The sequence below is a fragment of the Diceros bicornis genome, chromosome 40 (genome assembly GCF_020826845.1).
Source record: "Diceros bicornis minor isolate mBicDic1 chromosome 40, mDicBic1.mat.cur, whole genome shotgun sequence".
Taxonomy (NCBI): domain Eukaryota; kingdom Metazoa; phylum Chordata; class Mammalia; order Perissodactyla; family Rhinocerotidae; genus Diceros; species Diceros bicornis.
In genome coordinates this window covers 2,221,758-2,242,246 of record NC_080779.1, presented here as the reverse complement: position 1 = coordinate 2,242,246, position 20,489 = coordinate 2,221,758, and positions in this window count along the sequence as shown.

The following is a 20,489-nucleotide window of genomic DNA, read 5'->3' as shown; positions in this document are numbered from 1 at the left end:
CATGCCCCATCCCCCTTACTTCCAGCTAGTAAGGATCACATAATTCCTAACAAAGTTTTGACACAGATTCCCAATTCGGGCATTCAGAACATATAGCACGTTGCTGTAAGGAAGCACATTCTCATTCAAAGTTGCAAGTTACTATGTAGGAACAAGTTTGTATAGGTATTTCAAAGATGCCCAGAACTGAGCTAAACGTTGTATGTCTCCAACTCCTAGAAATAACTTCATGCCCCATCTCACTTACTTCCAGCTAGTAAGGATCACATAATTCCTAACAAAGTTTTGACACAGATTCCCTTTTCGGGCATTCAGAGCATATAGCAAGTTGCTGTAAGCAAGCACATTCTCATTCAAAGTTGCAAGTTACTACGTAGGAACAAGTTTGTATAGGTATTTCAAGATGCCCAGAACTGTGCTAAACTTTGTATGTGTCCAACTCCTAGAAATACCTTCATGCCCCAACTCCCTTACTTCCAGCTAGTAAGGATCACATAATTCCTAACAAATTTTGACACAGATTCCCAATTCGGGCATTCAGAACATATAGCACGTTGCTGTAAGCAAGCACATTCTCATTCAAAGATGCAAGTTACTATGTAGGAACAAGTTTGTATAGGTATTTCAAAGATGCCCAGAACTGAGCTAAACTTGGTATGTGTCCAACTCCTAGAAATAACTTCATGCTCCATCTCCCTTACTTCCAGCTAGTAAGGATCACATAATTCCTAACAAAGTTTTGACACAGATTCCCAATTCGGGCATTCAGAACATATAGCACGTTGCTGTAAGCAAGCACATTCTCATTCAAAGTTGCAAGTTACTATGTAGGAACAAGTTTGTATAGGTATTTCAAAGATGCCCAGAACTGAGCTAAACGTTGTATGTGTCCAACTCCAAGAAATAACTTCATGCCCCATCTCCCTTACTTCCAGCTAGTAAGGATCACTTAATTCCTAACAAAGTTTTGACACAGATTCCCAATTCGGGCATTCAGAGCATACAGCACGTTGCTGTAAGCAAGCACATTCTCATTCAAAGTTGCAAGTTACTATGTAGGAACAAGTTTGTATAGGTATTTCAAAGATGCCCAGAACTGTGCTAAGCTTGGTATGTGTCCAACTCCTAGAAATACCTTCATGCCCCAACTCCCTTATTTCCATCTAGTAAGGATCACATAATTTCTAACAAAGTTTTGACACAGATTCCCTATTCGGGCATTCAGAACATATAGCACGTTGCTGTAAGCAAGCACATTCTCATTCAAAGTTGCAAGTTACTATGTAGGAACAAGTTTGTATAGGTATTTCAAAGATGCCCAGAAGTGAGCTAAACGTTGTATGTCTCCAACTCCTAGAAATAACTTCATGCCCCATCTCCCTTACTTCCATCTAGTAAGGATCACATAATTCCTAACAAAGTTTTGACACAGATTCCCAATTCGGGAATTCAGAAGATATAGCACGTTGCTGTAAGCAAGCACATTCTCATTCAAAGTTGCAAGTTACTATGTAGGAACAAGTTTGTATAGGTATTTCAAAGATGCCCAGAACTCAGCTAAACTTGGTATGTGTCCAACTCCTAGAAATAACTTCATGCCCCATCTCCCTTACTTCCAGCTAGTAAGGATCACATAATTCCTAACAAAGTTTTGACACAGATTCCCTATTCGTGCATTCAGAACATATAGCACGTTGCTGTAAGCAAGCACATTCTCATTCAATGATGCAAGTTACTATGTAGGAATAAGTTTGTATAGGTATTTCAAAGATGCCCAGAACTGAGCTAAACTTGTTATGTGGCCAACTCCTAGAAATAATTTCATGCCCCATATCACTTACTTCCAGCTAGTAAGGATCACATAATTCCTAACAAAGTTTTGACACAGATTCCCAATTCGGGCATTCAGAACATATAGCACGTTGCTGTAAGCAAGCACATTCTCATTCAAAGTCGCAAGATAGTATGTAGGAATAAGTTTGTATAGGTATTTCAAAGATGCCCAGAACTGAGCTAAACTTGGTGTGTGTCCAACTCCTAGAAATAACTTCATGCTCCATCTCCGTTACTTCCAGCTAGTAAGGATCACATAATTCCTAACAAAGTTTTGACACAGATTCCCAATTCGGGCATTCAGAACATATAGCACGTTGCAGTAAGCAAGCACATTCTCATTCAAAGTTGCAAGTTACTATGTAGGAACAAGTTTGTATAGGCATTTCAAAGATGCCCAGAACTGAGCTAAACTTGGTATGTCTCCAACTCCTAGAAATAACTTCATGCCCCATCTCCCTTACTTCCAGCTAGTAAGGATCACATAATTCCTAACAAAGTTTTGACACAGATTCCCAATTCGGGCATTCAGAACATATAGCACGTTGCTGTAAGCAAGCACATTCTCATTCAAAGTTGCAAGTTACTATGTAGGAACAAGTTTGTATAGGTATTTCAAAGATGCCCAGAACTGTGCTAAGCTTGGTATGTGTCCAACTCCTAGAAATACCTTCATGCCCCAACTCCCTTACTTCCATCTAGTAAGGATCACATAATTTCTAACAAAGTTTTGACACAGATTCCCAATTCGGGCATTCAGAACATATAGCACGTTGCTGTAAGCAAGCACATTCTCATTCAAAGTTGCAAGTTACTATGTAGGAACAAGTTTGTATAGGTATTTCAAAGATGCCCAGAACTGAGCTAAACGTTGTATGTGTCCAACTCCAAGAAATAACTTCATGCCCCATCTCCCTTACTTCCAGCTAGTAAGGATCACTTAATTCCTAACAAAGTTTTGACACAGATTCCCAATTCGGGCATTCAGAGCATACAGCACGTTGCTGTAAGCAAGAACATTCTCATTCAAAGTTGCAAGTTACTATGTAGGAACAAGTTTGTATAGGTATTTCAAAGATGCCCAGAACTGAGCTAAACTTGGTATGTGTCCAACTCCTAGAAATACCTTCATGCCCCAACTCCCTTACTTCCAGCTAGTAAGGATCACATAATTCCTAAAAAATTTTGACACAGATTCCCAATTCGGGCATTCAGAACATATAGCACGTTGCTGTAAGCAAGCACATTCTCATTCAAAGTTGCAAGTGACTATGTAGGAACAAGTTTGTATAGGTATTTCAAAGATGCCCAGAACTGTGCTAAGCTTGGTATGTGTCCAACTCCTAGAAATACCTTCATGCCCCAACTCCCTTACTTCCATCTAGTAAGGATCACATAATTTCTAACAAAGTTTTGACACAGATTCCCTATTCGGGCATTCAGAACATATAGCACGTTGCTGTAAGCAAGCACATTCTCATTCAAAGTTGCAAGTTACCATGTAGGAACAAGTTTGTATAGGTATTTCAAAGATGCCCAGAAGTGAGCTAAACGTTGTATGTCTCCAACTCCTAGAAATAACTTCATGCCCCATCTCACTTACTTCCAGCTAGTAAGGATCACATAATTCCTAACAAAGTTTTGACACAGATTCCCAATTCGGGCATTCAGAACATATAGCACGTTGCTGTAAGCAAGCACATTCTCATTCAAAGTTGCAAGTTACTATGTAGGAACAAGTTTGTATAGGTATTTCAAAGATGCCCAGAACTGAGCTAAACTTGGTATGTCTCCAACTCCTGGAAATAACTTCATGCTCCATCTCCCTTACTTCCAGCTAGTAAGGATCACATAATTCCTAACAAAGTTTTGACACAGATTCCCAATTCGGGCATTCAGAACATATAGCACGTTGCTGCAAGCAAGCACATTCTCATTCAAAGTTGCAAGTTACTATGTAGGAACAAGTTTGTATAGGTATTTCAAAGATGCCCAGAACTGAGCTAAACTTGGTATGTGTCCAACTCCTAGAAATAACTTCATGCCCCATCTCCCTTACTTCCAGCTAGTAAGGATCACATAATTCCTAACAAAGTTTTGACACAGATTCCCAATTCGGGCATTCAGAACATATAGCACGTTGCTGTAAGCAAGCACATTCTCATTCAAAGTTGCAAGTTACTATGTAAGAACAAGTTTGTATAGGTATTTCAAAGATGCCCAGAACTGAGCTAAACTTGGTATGTGTCCAACTCCTAGAAATAACTTCATGCCCCATCCCCCTTACTTCCAGCTAGTAAGGATCACATAATTCCTAACAAAGTTTTGACACAGATTCCCAATTCGGGCATTCAGAACATATAGCACGTTGCTGTAAGCAAGCACATTCTCATTCAAAGTTGCAAGTTACTATGTAGGAACAAGTTTGTATAGGTATTTCAAAGATGCCCAGAACTGTGCTAAACTTGGTATGTGTCCAACTCCTAGAAATACCTTCATGCCCCAACTCCCTTACTTCCAGCTAGTAAGGATCACATAATTTCTAACAAAGTTTTGACACAGATTCCCTATTCGGGCATTCAGAACATATAGCACGTTACTGTAAGCAAGCACATTCTCATTCAAAGTTGCAAGTTACTATGTAGGAACAAGTTTGTATAGGTATTTCAAAGATGACCAGAACTGAGCTAAGCGTTGTATGTCTCCAACTCCTAGAAATAACTTCATGCCCCATCTCACTTACTTCCAGCTAGTAAGGATCACATAATTCCTAACAAAGTTTTGACACAGATTACCAATTCGGGCATTCAGAACATATAGCACGTTGCTGTAAGCAAGCACATTCTCATTCAAAGTTGCAAGTTACTATGTAGGAACAAGTTTGTATAGGTATTTCAAAGATGCCCAGAACTGAGCTAAACGTTGTATGTCTCCAACTCCTAGAAATAACTTCATGCCCCATCTCACTTACTTACAGCTAGTAAGGATCACATAATTCCTAACAAAGTTTTGACACAGATTGCCTTTTCGGGCATTCAGAGCATATAGCACGTTGCTGTAAGCAAGCACATTCTCATTCAAAGTTGCAAGTTACTATGTAGGAACAAGTTTGTATAGGTATTTCAAAGATGCCCAGAACTGAGCTAAACTTGGTATGTGTCCAACTCCTAGAAATACCTTAATGGCCCAACTCCCTTACATCCAGCTAGTAAGGATCATATTATTCCTAACAAATTTTGACACAGATTCCCAATTCGGGCATTCAGAACATATAGCACGTTGCTGTAAGCAAGCACATTCTCATTCAAAGTTGCAAGTTACTATGTAGGAACAAGTTTGTATAGGTATTTCAAAGATGCCCAGAACTGAGCTAAACTTGGTATGTGTCCAACTCCTAGAAATAACTTCATGCCCCATCTCCCTTACTTCCAGCTAGTAAGGATCACATAATTCCTAACAAAGTTTTGACACAGATTCCAAATTCGGGCATTCAGAACATATAGCACGTTGCTGCAAGCAAGCACATTCTCATTCAAAGTTGCAAGTTACTATGTAGGAACAAGTTTGTATAGGTATTTCAAAGATGCCCAGAACTGAGCTAAACGTTGTATGTCTCCAACTCCTAGAAATAACTTCATGCCCCATCTCCCTTACTTCCAGCTAGTAAGGATCACATAATTCCTAACAAAGTTTTGACACAGATTCCCTTTTCGGGCATGCAGAGCATATAGCACGTTGCTGTAAGCAAGCACATTCTCATTAAAAGTTGCAAGTTACTATGTAGGAACAAGTTTGTATAGGTATTTCAAAGATGCCCAGAACTGAGCTAAACTTGGTATGTGTCCAACTCCTAGAAATAACTTCATGCCCCATCTCCCTTACTTCCAGCTAGTAAGGATCACATAATTCCTCACAAAGTTTTGACACAGATTCCCAATTCGGGCATTCAGAACATATAGCACGTTGCTTCAAGCAAGCACATTCTCATTCAAAGTTGCAAGTTACTATGTAGGAACAAGTTTCTATAGGTATTTCAAAGATGCCCAGAACTGAGCTAAACTTGGTATGTGTCCAACTCCTAGAAATAATTTCATGCCCCATCTCACTTACTTCCAGCTAGTAAGGATTACATAATTCCTAACAAAGTTTTGACACAGATTCCCAATTCGGGCATTCAGAACATATAGCACGTTGCTGTAAGCAAGCACATTCTCATTCAAAGTTGCAAGATACTATGTAGGAACAAGTTTGTATAGGTATTTCAAAGATGCCCAGAACTGAGCTAAACTTGGTATGTGTCCAACTCCTAGAAATAACTTCATGCCCCATCTCTCTTACTTCCAGCTAGTAAGGATCACATAATTCCTAACAAAGTTTTAACACAGATTACCAATTCGGGCATTCAGAACATATAGCACGTTGCTGTAAGCAAGCACATTCTCATTCAATGTTGCAAGTTACTATGTAGGAACAAGTTTGTATAGGAATTTCAAAGATGCCCAGAACTGAGCTAAACGTTGTATGTCTCCAACTCCTAGAAAAAACTTCATGCCACATCTCACTTACTTCCAGCTAGTAAGGATCACATAATTCCTAACAAAGTTTTGACACGGATTCCCTTTTCGGGCATTCAGAGCATATAGCACGTTGCTGTAAGCAAGCACATTCTCATTCAAAGTTGCAAGTTAATATGTAGGAACAAGTTTGTATAGGTATTTCAAAGATGCCCAGAACTGAGCTAAACGTTGTATGTCTCCGACTCCTAGAAATATCTTCATGCCCCATCTCACTTACTTCCAGCTAGTAAGGATCACATAATTCCTAACAAAGTTTTGACACAGATTCCCTTTTCGGGCATTCAGAGCATATAGCACGTTGCTGTAAGCAAGCACATTCTCATTCAAAGTTGCAAGTTACTATGTAGGAACAAGTTTGTATAGGTATTTCAAAGATGCCCAGAACTGAGCTAAACTTGGTATGTGTCCAACTCCTAGAAATACCTTCATGCCCCAAGTCCCTTACTTCCAGCTAGTAAGGATCACATAATTCCTAAAAAATTTTGACACAGATTCCCAATTCGGGCATTCAGAACATATAGCACGTTGCTGTAAGCAAGCTCATTTTCATTCAAAGTTGAAAGTTACTATGTAGGAACAAGTTTGTATAGGTATTTCAAAGATGCCCAGAACTGAGCTAAACTTGGTATGTGTCCAATTCATAGAAATAACTTCATGCCCCATCTCCCTTACTTCCAGCTAGTAAGGATCACATAATTCCTAAGAAAGTTTTGACTCAGATTCCCAAATCGGGCATTCAGAACATATAGCACGTTGCTGCAAGCAAGCACATTCTCATTCAAAGTTGCAAGTTACTATGTAGGAACAAGTTTGTATAGGTATTTCAAAGATGCCCAGAACTCAGCTAAACTTGGTATGTCTCCAACTCCTAGAAATAGCTTCATGCCCCATCTCCCTTACTTCCAGCTAGTAAGGATCACATAATTCCTAACAAAGTTTTGACACAGAATCCCTTTTCGGGCATTCAGAGCATATAGCACGTTGCTGTAAGCAAGCACATTCTCATTCAAAGTTGCAAGTTACTATGTAGGAACAAGTTTGTATAGGTATTTCAAAGATGCCCAGAACTGAGCTAAACTTGGTATGTGTCCAACTCCTAGAAATAACTTCATGCCCCATCTCCCTTACTTCCAGCTAGTAAGGATCACATAATTCCTAACAAAGTTTTGACTCAGATTCCCAAATCGGGCATTCAGAACATATAGCACGTTGCTGCAAGCAAGCACATTCTCATTCAAAGTTGCAAGTTACTATGTAGGAACAAGTTTGTATAGGTATTTCAAAGATGCCCAGAACTCAGCTAAACTTGGTATGTCTCCAACTCCTAGAAATAGCTTCATGCCCCATCTCCCTTACTTCCAGCTAGTAAGGATCACATAATTCCTAACAAAGTTTTGACACAGATTCCCTTTTCGGGCATTCAGAGCATATAGCACGTTGCTGTAAGCAAGCACATTCTCATTCAAAGTTGCAAGTTACTATGTAGGAACAAGTTTGTATAGGTATTTCAAAGATGCCCAGAACTGAGCTAAACTTGGTATGTGTCCAACACCTAGAAATAACTTCATGCCCCATCTCCCTTACTTCCAGCTAGTAAGGATCACATAATTCCTAACAAAGTTTTGACACAGATTCCCAATTCGGGCATTCAGAACATATAGCACGTTGCTGTAAGCAAGCACTTTCTCATTCAAAGTTGCAAGTTACTATGTAGGAACAAGTTTCTATAGGTATTTCAAAGATGGCCAGAGCTGAGCTAAACTTGGTATGTGTCCAACTCCTAGAAATAATTTCATGCCCCATCTCCCTTACTTCCAGGTAGTAAGGATCACATAATTCCTAACAAAGTTTTGACACAGATTCCCAATTCGGGCATTCAGAACTTATAGCACGTTGCTGTAAGCAAGCACATTCTCATTCAAAGTTGCAAGTTACTATGTAGGAACAAGTTTGTATAGGTATATCAAAGATGCCCAGAACTGAGCTAAACTTTGTATGTGTCCAACTCCTGGAAATAACTTCATGCTCCATCTCCCTTACTTCCAGCTAGTAAGGATCACATAATTCCTAACAAAGTTTTGACACAGATTCCCAATTCGGGCATTCAGAACATATAGCACGTTGCTGCAAGCAAGCACATTCTCATTCAAAGTTGCAAGTTACTATGTAGGAACAAGTTTGTATAGGCATTTCAAAGATGCCCAGAACTGAGCTAAACTTGGTATGTCTCCAACTCCTAGAAATAACTTCATGCCCCATCTCCCTTACTTCCAGCTAGTAAGGATCACATAATTCCTAACAAAGTTTTGACACAGATTCCCAATTCGGGCATTCAGAACATATAGCACGTTGCTGTAAGCAAGCACATTCTCATTCAAAGTTGCAAGTTACTATGTAAGAACAAGTTTGTATAGGTATTTCAAAGATGCCCAGAACTGAGCTAAACTTGGTATGTCTCCAACTCCTAGAAATAACTTCATGCCCCATCTCCCTTACTTCCAGCTAGTAAGGATCACATAATTCCTAACAAAGTTTTGACACAGATTCCCAATTCGGGCATTCAGAACATATAGCACGTTGCTGTAAGCAAGCACATTCTCATTCAAAGTTGCAAGTTACTATGTAGGAACAAGTTTGTATAGGTATTTCAAAGATGCCCAGAACTGTGCTAAACTTGGTATGTGTCCAACTCCTAGAAATACCTTTATGCCCCAACTCCCTTACTTCCATCTAGTAAGGATCACATAATTTCTAACAAAGTTTTGACACAGATTCCCTATTCGGGCATTCAGAACATATAGCACGTTGCTGTAAGCAAGCACATTCTCATTCAAAGTTGCAAGTTACTATGTAGGAACAAGTTTGTATACGTATTTCAAAGATGCCCAGAACTGAGCTAAGCTTGGTATGTGTCCAACTCATAGAAATACCTTAATGCCCCAACTGCCTTACTTCCAGCTAGTAAGGATCATATTATTCCTAACAAATTTTGACACAGATTCCCAATTCGGGCATTCAGAACATATAGCACGTTGCTGTAAGCAAGCACATTCTCATTCAAAGTTGCAAGTTACTATGTAGGAACAAGTTTGTATAGGTATTTCAAAGATGCCCAGAACTGAGCTAAACTTGGTATGTGTCCAACTCCTAGAAATAACTTCATGCCCCATCTCCCTTACTTCCAGCTAGTAAGGATCACATAATTCCTAACAAAGTTTTGACACAGATTCCCAATTCGGGCATTCAGAACACATAGCACGTTGCTGCAAGCACGCACATTCTCATTCAAAGTTGCAAGTTACTATGTAGGAACAAGTTTGTATAGGTATTTCAAAGATGCCCAGAACTGAGCTAAACGTTGTATGTCTCCAACTCCTAGAAATAACTTCATGCCCCATCTCCCTTACTTCCAGCTAGTAAGGATCACATAATTCCTAACAAAGTTTTGACACAGATTCCCTTTTCGGGCATTCAGAGCATATAGCACGTTGCTGTAAGCAAGCACATTCTCATTCAAAGTTGCAAGTTACTATGTAGGAACAAGTTTGTATAGGTATTTCAAAGATGCCCAGAACTGAGCTAAACTTGGTATGTGTCCAACTCCTAGAAATAACTTCATGCCCCATCTCCCTTACTTCCAGCTAGTAAGAATCACATAATTCCGAACAAAGTTTTGACACAGATTCCCAATTCGGGCATTCAGAACACATAGCACGTTGCTGCAAGCAAGCACATTCTCATTCAAAGTTGCAAGTTACTATGTAGGAACAAGTTTGTATAGGTATTTCAAAGATGCCCAGAACTGTGCTAAACTTGGTATGTGTCCAACTCCTAGAAATAACTTCATGCCCCATCTCCCTTACTTCCAGCTAGTTAGGATCACATAATTCCTAACAAAGTTTTGACACAGATTCCCTTTTCGGGCATTCAGAGCATATAGCATGTTGCTGTAAGCAAGCACATTCTCATTCAAAGTTGCAAGTTACTATGTAGGAACAAGTTTGTATAGGTATTTCAAAGATGCCCAGAACTGAGCTAAACATGGTATGTCTCCAACTCCTAGAAATAACTTCATGCCCCATCTCCCTTACTTCCAGCTAGTAAGGATCACATAATTCCTAACAAAGTTTTGACACAGATTCCCAATTCGGGCATTCAGAACATATAGCACGTTGCTGCAAGCAAGCACATTCTCATTCAAAGTTGCAAGTTACTATGTAGGAACAAGTTTGTATAGGTATTTCAAAGATGCCCAGAACTGAGCTAAACGTTGTATGTCTCCAACTCCTAGAAATAACTTCATGCCCCATCTCACTTACTTCCAGCTAGTAAGGATCACATAATTCCTAACAAAGTTTTGACGCAGATTCCCTTTTCGGGCATTCAGAGCATATAGCACGTTGCTGTAAGCAAGCACATTCTCATTCAAAGTTGCAAGTTACTATGTAGCAAGAAGTTTGTATAGGTATTTTAAAGATGCCCAGAACTGAGCTAAACTTGGTATGTGTCCAACTCCTAGAAATACCTTCATGCCCCAACTCCCTTACTTCCAGCTAGTAAGGATCACATATTTCCTAAAAAATTTTGACACAAATTCCCAATTCGGGCATTCAGAACATATAGCACGTTGCTGTAAGCAAGCACATTCTCATTCAAAGTTGCAAGTTACTATGTAGGAACAAGTTTGTATAGGTATTTCAAAGATGCCCAGAACTCAGCTAAACTTGGTATGTCTCCAACTCCTAGAAATAGCTTCATGCCCCATCTCCCTTACTTCCAGCTAGTAAGGATCACATAATTCCTAACAAAGTTTTGACACAGAATCCCTTTTCGGGCATTCAGAGCATATAGCACGTTGCTGTAAGCAAGCACATTCTCATTCAAAGTTGCAAGTTACTATGTAGGAACAAGTTTGTATAGGTATTTCAAAGATGCCCAGAACTGAGCTAAACTTGGTATGTGTCCAACTCCTAGAAATAACTTCATGCCCCATCTCCCTTACTTCCAGCTAGTAAGGATCACATAATTCCTAACAAAGTTTTGACTCAGATTCCCAAATCGGGCATTCAGAACATATAGCACGTTGCTGCAAGCAAGCACATTCTCATTCAAAGTTGCAAGTTACTATGTAGGAACAAGTTTGTATAGGTATTTCAAAGATGCCCAGAACTCAGCTAAACTTGGTATGTCTCCAACTCCTAGAAATAGCTTCATGCCCCATCTCCCTTACTTCCAGCTAGTAAGGATCACATAATTCCTAACAAAGTTTTGACACAGATTCCCTTTTCGGGCATTCAGAGCATATAGCACGTTGCTGTAAGCAAGCACATTCTCATTCAAAGTTGCAAGTTACTATGTAGGAACAAGTTTGTATAGGTATTTCAAAGATGCCCAGAACTGAGCTAAACTTGGTATGTGTCCAACACCTAGAAATAACTTCATGCCCCATCTCCCTTACTTCCAGCTAGTAAGGATCACATAATTCCTAACAAAGTTTTGACACAGATTCCCAATTCGGGCATTCAGAACATATAGCACGTTGCTGTAAGCAAGCACTTTCTCATTCAAAGTTGCAAGTTACTATGTAGGAACAAGTTTCTATAGGTATTTCAAAGATGGCCAGAGCTGAGCTAAACTTGGTATGTGTCCAACTCCTAGAAATAATTTCATGCCCCATCTCCCTTACTTCCAGGTAGTAAGGATCACATAATTCCTAACAAAGTTTTGACACAGATTCCCAATTCGGGCATTCAGAACTTATAGCACGTTGCTGTAAGCAAGCACATTCTCATTCAAAGTTGCAAGTTACTATGTAGGAACAAGTTTGTATAGGTATATCAAAGATGCCCAGAACTGAGCTAAACTTTGTATGTGTCCAACTCCTGGAAATAACTTCATGCTCCATCTCCCTTACTTCCAGCTAGTAAGGATCACATAATTCCTAACAAAGTTTTGACACAGATTCCCAATTCGGGCATTCAGAACATATAGCACGTTGCTGCAAGCAAGCACATTCTCATTCAAAGTTGCAAGTTACTATGTAGGAACAAGTTTGTATAGGCATTTCAAAGATGCCCAGAACTGAGCTAAACTTGGTATGTCTCCAACTCCTAGAAATAACTTCATGCCCCATCTCCCTTACTTCCAGCTAGTAAGGATCACATAATTCCTAACAAAGTTTTGACACAGATTCCCAATTCGGGCATTCAGAACATATAGCACGTTGCTGTAAGCAAGCACATTCTCATTCAAAGTTGCAAGTTACTATGTAAGAACAAGTTTGTATAGGTATTTCAAAGATGCCCAGAACTGAGCTAAACTTGGTATGTCTCCAACTCCTAGAAATAACTTCATGCCCCATCTCCCTTACTTCCAGCTAGTAAGGATCACATAATTCCTAACAAAGTTTTGACACAGATTCCCAATTCGGGCATTCAGAACATATAGCACGTTGCTGTAAGCAAGCACATTCTCATTCAAAGTTGCAAGTTACTATGTAGGAACAAGTTTGTATAGGTATTTCAAAGATGCCCAGAACTGTGCTAAACTTGGTATGTGTCCAACTCCTAGAAATACCTTTATGCCCCAACTCCCTTACTTCCATCTAGTAAGGATCACATAATTTCTAACAAAGTTTTGACACAGATTCCCTATTCGGGCATTCAGAACATATAGCACGTTGCTGTAAGCAAGCACATTCTCATTCAAAGTTGCAAGTTACTATGTAGGAACAAGTTTGTATACGTATTTCAAAGATGCCCAGAACTGAGCTAAGCTTGGTATGTGTCCAACTCATAGAAATACCTTAATGCCCCAACTGCCTTACTTCCAGCTAGTAAGGATCATATTATTCCTAACAAATTTTGACACAGATTCCCAATTCGGGCATTCAGAACATATAGCACGTTGCTGTAAGCAAGCACATTCTCATTCAAAGTTGCAAGTTACTATGTAGGAACAAGTTTGTATAGGTATTTCAAAGATGCCCAGAACTGAGCTAAACTTGGTATGTGTCCAACTCCTAGAAATAACTTCATGCCCCATCTCCCTTACTTCCAGCTAGTAAGGATCAAATAATTCCTAACAAAGTTTTGACACAGATTCCCAATTCGGGCATTCAGAACACATAGCACGTTGCTGCAAGCACGCACATTCTCATTCAAAGTTGCAAGTTACTATGTAGGAACAAGTTTGTATAGGTATTTCAAAGATGCCCAGAACTGAGCTAAACGTTGTATGTCTCCAACTCCTAGAAATAACTTCATGCCCCATCTCCCTTACTTCCAGCTAGTAAGGATCACATAATTCCTAACAAAGTTTTGACACAGATTCCCTTTTCGGGCATTCAGAGCATATAGCACGTTGCTGTAAGCAAGCACATTCTCATTCAAAGTTGCAAGTTACTATGTAGGAACAAGTTTGTATAGGTATTTCAAAGATGCCCAGAACTGAGCTAAACTTGGTATGTGTCCAACTCCTAGAAATAACTTCATGCCCCATCTCCCTTACTTCCAGCTAGTAAGAATCACATAATTCCGAACAAAGTTTTGACACAGATTCCCAATTCGGGCATTCAGAACACATAGCACGTTGCTGCAAGCAAGCACATTCTCATTCAAAGTTGCAAGTTACTATGTAGGAACAAGTTTGTATAGGTATTTCAAAGATGCCCAGAACTGTGCTAAACTTGGTATGTGTCCAACTCCTAGAAATAACTTCATGCCCCATCTCCCTTACTTCCAGCTAGTTAGGATCACATAATTCCTAACAAAGTTTTGACACAGATTCCCTTTTCGGGCATTCAGAGCATATAGCATGTTGCTGTAAGCAAGCACATTCTCATTCAAAGTTGCAAGTTACTATGTAGGAACAAGTTTGTATAGGTATTTCAAAGATGCCCAGAACTGAGCTAAACATGGTATGTCTCCAACTCCTAGAAATAACTTCATGCCCCATCTCCCTTACTTCCAGCTAGTAAGGATCACATAATTCCTAACAAAGTTTTGACACAGATTCCCAATTCGGGCATTCAGAACATATAGCACGTTGCTGCAAGCAAGCACATTCTCATTCAAAGTTGCAAGTTACTATGTAGGAACAAGTTTGTATAGGTATTTCAAAGATGCCCAGAACTGAGCTAAACGTTGTATGTCTCCAACTCCTAGAAATAACTTCATGCCCCATCTCACTTACTTCCAGCTAGTAAGGATCACATAATTCCTAACAAAGTTTTGACGCAGATTCCCTTTTCGGGCATTCAGAGCATATAGCACGTTGCTGTAAGCAAGCACATTCTCATTCAAAGTTGCAAGTTACTATGTAGCAAGAAGTTTGTATAGGTATTTTAAAGATGCCCAGAACTGAGCTAAACTTGGTATGTGTCCAACTCCTAGAAATACCTTCATGCCCCAACTCCCTTACTTCCAGCTAGTAAGGATCACATATTTCCTAAAAAATTTTGACACAAATTCCCAATTCGGGCATTCAGAACATATAGCACGTTGCTGTAAGCAAGCACATTCTCATTCAAAGTTGCAAGTTACTATGTAGGAACAAGTTTGTATAGGTATTTCAAAGATGCCCAGAACTGAGCTAAACTTGGTATGTCTCCAACTCCTAGAAATAACTTCATTCCCCATCTCCCTTACTTCCAGGTAGTAAGGATCTCATAATTTCTAACAAAGTTTTGACACAGATTCCCAATTCGGGCATTCAGAACATATAGCACGTTGCCGTAAGCAAGCACATTCTCATTCAAAGTTGCCAGTTACTATGTAGGAACAAGTTTGTATAGGTATTTCTAAGATGCCCAGAACTGTGCTAAACTTGGTGTGTGTCCAACTCCTAGAAATACCTTCATGCCTCAACTCCCTTACTTCCAGCTAGTAAGGATCACATAATTCCTAACAAATTTTGACACAGATTCCCAATTCGGGCATTCAGAACATATAGCACGTTGCTGAAAGCAAGCACATTCTCATTCAAAGTTGCAAGTTAATATGTAGGAACAAGTTTGTATAGGTATTTCAAAGATGCCCAGACCTGAGCTAAACTTAGTATGTGTCCAACTCCTAGAAATAACTTCATGCACCATCTCCCTTACTTCCAGCTAGTAAGGATCACATAATTCCTAACAAAGTTTTGACACAGATTCCCAATTCGGGCATTCAGAACATATAGCACGTTGCTGTAAGCAAGCACATTCTCATTCAAAGTTGCAAGTTACTATGTAGGAACAAGTTTGTATAGGTATTTCAAAGATGCCCAGAACTGAGCTAAACTTGGTATGTGTCCAACTCCTAGAAATAAGTTCATGCCCCATCTTCCTTACTTCCAGCTAGTAAGGATCACATCATTCCTAACAAAGTTTTGACACAGATTCCCAATTCAAGCCTTCAGAACATATAGCACGTTGCCGCAAGCAAGCACATTCTCATTGAAAGTTGCAAGTTACTATGTAGGAACAAGTTTGTATAGGTCTTTCAAAGATGCGGAGAACTGAGCTAAACTTGGTATGTCTCCAACTCCTAGATATAACTTCATTCCCCATCTCCCTTACTTCCAGGTAGTAAGGATCACATAATTCCTAACAAATTTTGACACAGATTCCCAATTCGGGCATTCAGAACATATAGCACGTTGTCGTAAGCAAGCACATTCTCATTCAAAGTTGCAAGTTACTATGTAGGAACAAGTTTGTATGGTATTTCAAAGATGCCCAGAACTGAGCTAAACTTGGTATGTTTCCAACTCCTAGAAATAATTTCATGCCCCATCTCACTTACTTCCAGCTAGTAAGGATCACATAATTCCTAACAAAGTTTGATACAGATTCCTAATTCGGGCATTCAGAACATATAGCACGTTGCTGTAAGCAAGCACATTCTCATTCAAAGTTGCAAGTTACTATGTAGGAACAAGTTTGTACAGGTATTTCAAAGATGCCCAGAACTGTGCTAAACTTCGTATGTGTCCAACGCCTAGAAACACCTTCATGCCCCAACTACCTTACTTCCATCTAGTAAGGATCACATAGTTTCTAACAAAGTTTTGACACAGATTCCCTATTCGGGCATTCAGAACATATAGCACGTTGCTGTAAGCAAGCACATTCTCATTCAAAGTTGCAAGTTAGTACGTAGGAACAAGTTTGTATAGGTATTTCAAAGATGCCCAGAACTGAGCTAAACTTGGTATGTGTCCAACTCCTGGAAATAACTTCATGCTCCATCTCCCTTACTTCCAACTAGTAAGGGTCACATAATTCCTAACAAAGTTTTGACACAGATTCCCAATTCGGGCATTCACAACATATAGCACGTTGCTGCAAGCAAGCACATTCTCATTCAAAGTTGCAAGTTACTATGTAGGAACAAGTTTGTATAGGTATTTCAAAGATGCCCAGAACTAAGCTAAACTTGATATGTCTCCAACTCCTAGAAATAACTTCATTCCCCATCCCCCTTACTTCCAGCTATTAAGGATCACATAATTCCTAACAATGTTTTGACACAGATTCCCAATTCGGGCATTCAGAACATATAGCACGTTGCTGTAAGCAAGCACATTCTCATTCAAAGTTGCAAGTTACTATGTAAGAACAAGTTTGTATAGGTATTTCAAAGATGCCCAGAACTGAGCTAAACTTGGTATGTGTCCAACTCCTAGAAATAACTTCATGCCCCATCTCCCTTACTTCCAGCTAGTAAGGATCACATAATTCCTAAAAAAGTTTTGACACAGATTCCCAATTCGGGCATTCAGAACATATAGCACGTTGCTGTAAGCAAGCACATTCTCATTCAAAGTTGCAAGTTACTATGTAGGAACAAGTTTGTATAGGTATTTCAAAGATGCCCAGAACTGTGCTAAACTTGGTATGTGTCCAACTCCTAGAAATACCTTTATGCCCCAACTCCCTTACTTCCATCTAGTAAGGATCACATAATTTCTAACAAAGTTTTGACACAGATTCCCTTTTCGGGCATGCAGAGCATATAGCACGTTGCTGTAAGCAAGCACATTCTCATTAAAAGTTGCAAGTTACTATGTAGGAACAAGTTTGTATAGGTATTTCAAAGATGCCCAGAACTGAGCTAAACTTGGTATGTGTCCAACTCCTAGAAATAACTTCATGCCCCATCTCCCTTACTTCCAGCTAGTAAGGATCACATAATTCCTCACAAAGTTTTGACACAGATTCCCAATTCGGGCATTCAGAACATATAGCACGTTGCTGCAAGCAAGCACATTCTCATTCAAAGTTGCAAGTTACTATGTAGGAACAAGTTTCTATAGGTATTTCAAAGATGCCCAGAACTGAGCTAAACTTGGTATGTGTCCAACTCCTAGAAATAATTTCATGCCCCATCTCACTTACTTCCAGCTAGTAAGGATTACATAATTCCTAACAAAGTTTTGACACAGATTCCCAATTCGGGCATTCAGAACATATAGCACGTTGCTGTAAGCAAGCACATTCTCATTCAAAGTTGCAAGATACTATGTAGGAACAAGTTTGTATAGGTATTTCAAAGATGCCCAGAACTGAGCTAAACTTGGTATGTGTCCAACTCCTAGAAATAACTTCATGCCCCATCTCTCTTACTTCCAGCTAGTAAGGATCACATAATTCCTAACAAAGTTTTAACACAGATTACCAATTCGGGCATTCAGAACATATAGCACGTTGCTGTAAGCAAGCACATTCTCATTCAATGTTGCAAGTTACTATGTAGGAACAAGTTTGTATAGGAATTTCAAAGATGCCCAGAACTGAGCTAAACGTTGTATGTCTCCAACTCCTAGAAAAAACTTCATGCCACATCTCACTTACTTCCAGCTAGTAAGGATCACATAATTCCTAACAAAGTTTTGACACGGATTCCCTTTTCGGGCATTCAGAGCATATAGCACGTTGCTGTAAGCAAGCACATTCTCATTCAAAGTTGCAAGTTAATATGTAGGAACAAGTTTGTATAGGTATTTCAAAGATGCCCAGAACTGAGCTAAACGTTGTATGTCTCCGACTCCTAGAAATATCTTCATGCCCCATCTCACTTACTTCCAGCTAGTAAGGATCACATAATTCCTAACAAAGTTTTGACACAGATTCCCTTTTCGGGCATTCAGAGCATATAGCACGTTGCTGTAAGCAAGCACATTCTCATTCAAAGTTGCAAGTTACTATGTAGGAACAAGTTTGTATAGGTATTTCAAAGATGCCCAGAACTGAGCTAAACTTGGTATGTGTCCAACTCCTAGAAATACCTTCATGCCCCAACTCCCTTACTTCCAGCTAGTAAGGATCACATAATTCCTAAAAAATTTTGACACAGATTCCCAATTCGGGCATTCAGAACATATAGCACGTTGCTGTAAGCAAGCTCATTTTCATTCAAAGTTGAAAGTTACTATGTAGGAACAAGTTTGTATAGGTATTTCAAAGATGCCCAGAACTGAGCTAAACTTGGTATGTGTCCAATTCATAGAAATAACTTCATGCCCCATCTCCCTTACTTCCAGCTAGTAAGGATCACATAATTCCTAAGAAAGTTTTGACTCAGATTCCCAAATCGGGCATTCAGAACATATAGCACGTTGCTGCAAGCAAGCACATTCTCATTCAAAGTTGCAAGTTACTATGTAGGAACAAGTTTGTATAGGTATTTCAAAGATGCCCAGAACTCAGCTAAACTTGGTATGTCTCCAACTCCTAGAAATAGCTTCATGCCCCATCTCCCTTACTTCCAGCTAGTAAGGATCACATAATTCCTAACAAAGTTTTGACACAGAATCCCTTTTCGGTCATTCAGAGCATATAGCACGTTGCTGTAAGCAAGCACATTCTCATTCAAAGTTGCAAGTTACTATGTAGGAACAAGTTTGTATAGGTATTTCAAAGATGCCCAGAACTGAGCTAAACTTGGTATGTGTCCAACTCCTAGAAATAACTTCATGCCCCATCTCCCTTACTTCCAGCTAGTAAGGATCACATAATTCCTAACAAAGTTTTGACTCAGATTCCCAAATCGGGCATTCAGAACATATAGCACGTTGCTGCAAGCAAGCACATTCTCATTCAAAGTTGCAAGTTACTATGTAGGAACAAGTTTGTATAGGTATTTCAAAGATGCCCAGAACTCAGCTAAACTTGGTATGTCTCCAACTCCTAGAAATAGCTTCATGCCCCATCTCCCTTACTTCCAGCTAGTAAGGATCACATAATTCCTAACAAAGTTTTGACACAGATTCCCTTTTCGGGCATTCAGAGCATATAGCACGTTGCTGTAAGCAAGCACATTCTCATTCAAAGTTGCAAGTTACTATGTAGGAACAAGTTTGTATAGGTATTTCAAAGATGCCCAGAACTGAGCTAAACTTGGTATGTGTCCAACACCTAGAAATAACTTCATGCCCCATCTCCCTTACTTCCAGCTAGTAAGGATCACATAATTCCTAACAAAGTTTTGACACAGATTCCCAATTCGGGCATTCAGAACATATAGCACGTTGCTGTAAGCAAGCACTTTCTCATTCAAAGTTGCAAGTTACTATGTAGGAACAAGTTTCTATAGGTATTTCAAAGATGGCCAGAGCTGAGCTAAACTTGGTATGTGTCCAACTCCTAGAAATAATTTCATGCCCCATCTCCCTTACTTCCAGGTAGTAAGGATCACATAATTCCTAACAAAGTTTTGACACAGATTCCCAATTCGGGCATTCAGAACTTATAGCACGTTGCTGTAAGCAAGCACATTCTCATTCAAAGTTGCAAGTTACTATGTAGGAACAAGTTTGTATAGGTATATCAAAGATGCCCAGAACTGAGCTAAACTTGGTATGTGTCCAACTCCTGGAAATAACTTCATGCTCCATCTCCCTTACTTCCAGCTAGTAAGGATCACATAATTCCTAACAAAGTTTTGACACAGATTCCCAATTCGGGCATTCAGAACATATAGCACGTTGCTGCAAGCAAGCACATTCTCATTCAAAGTTGCAAGTTACTATGTAGGAACAAGTTTGTATAGGCATTTCAAAGATGCCCAGAACTGAGCTAAACTTGGTATGTCTCCA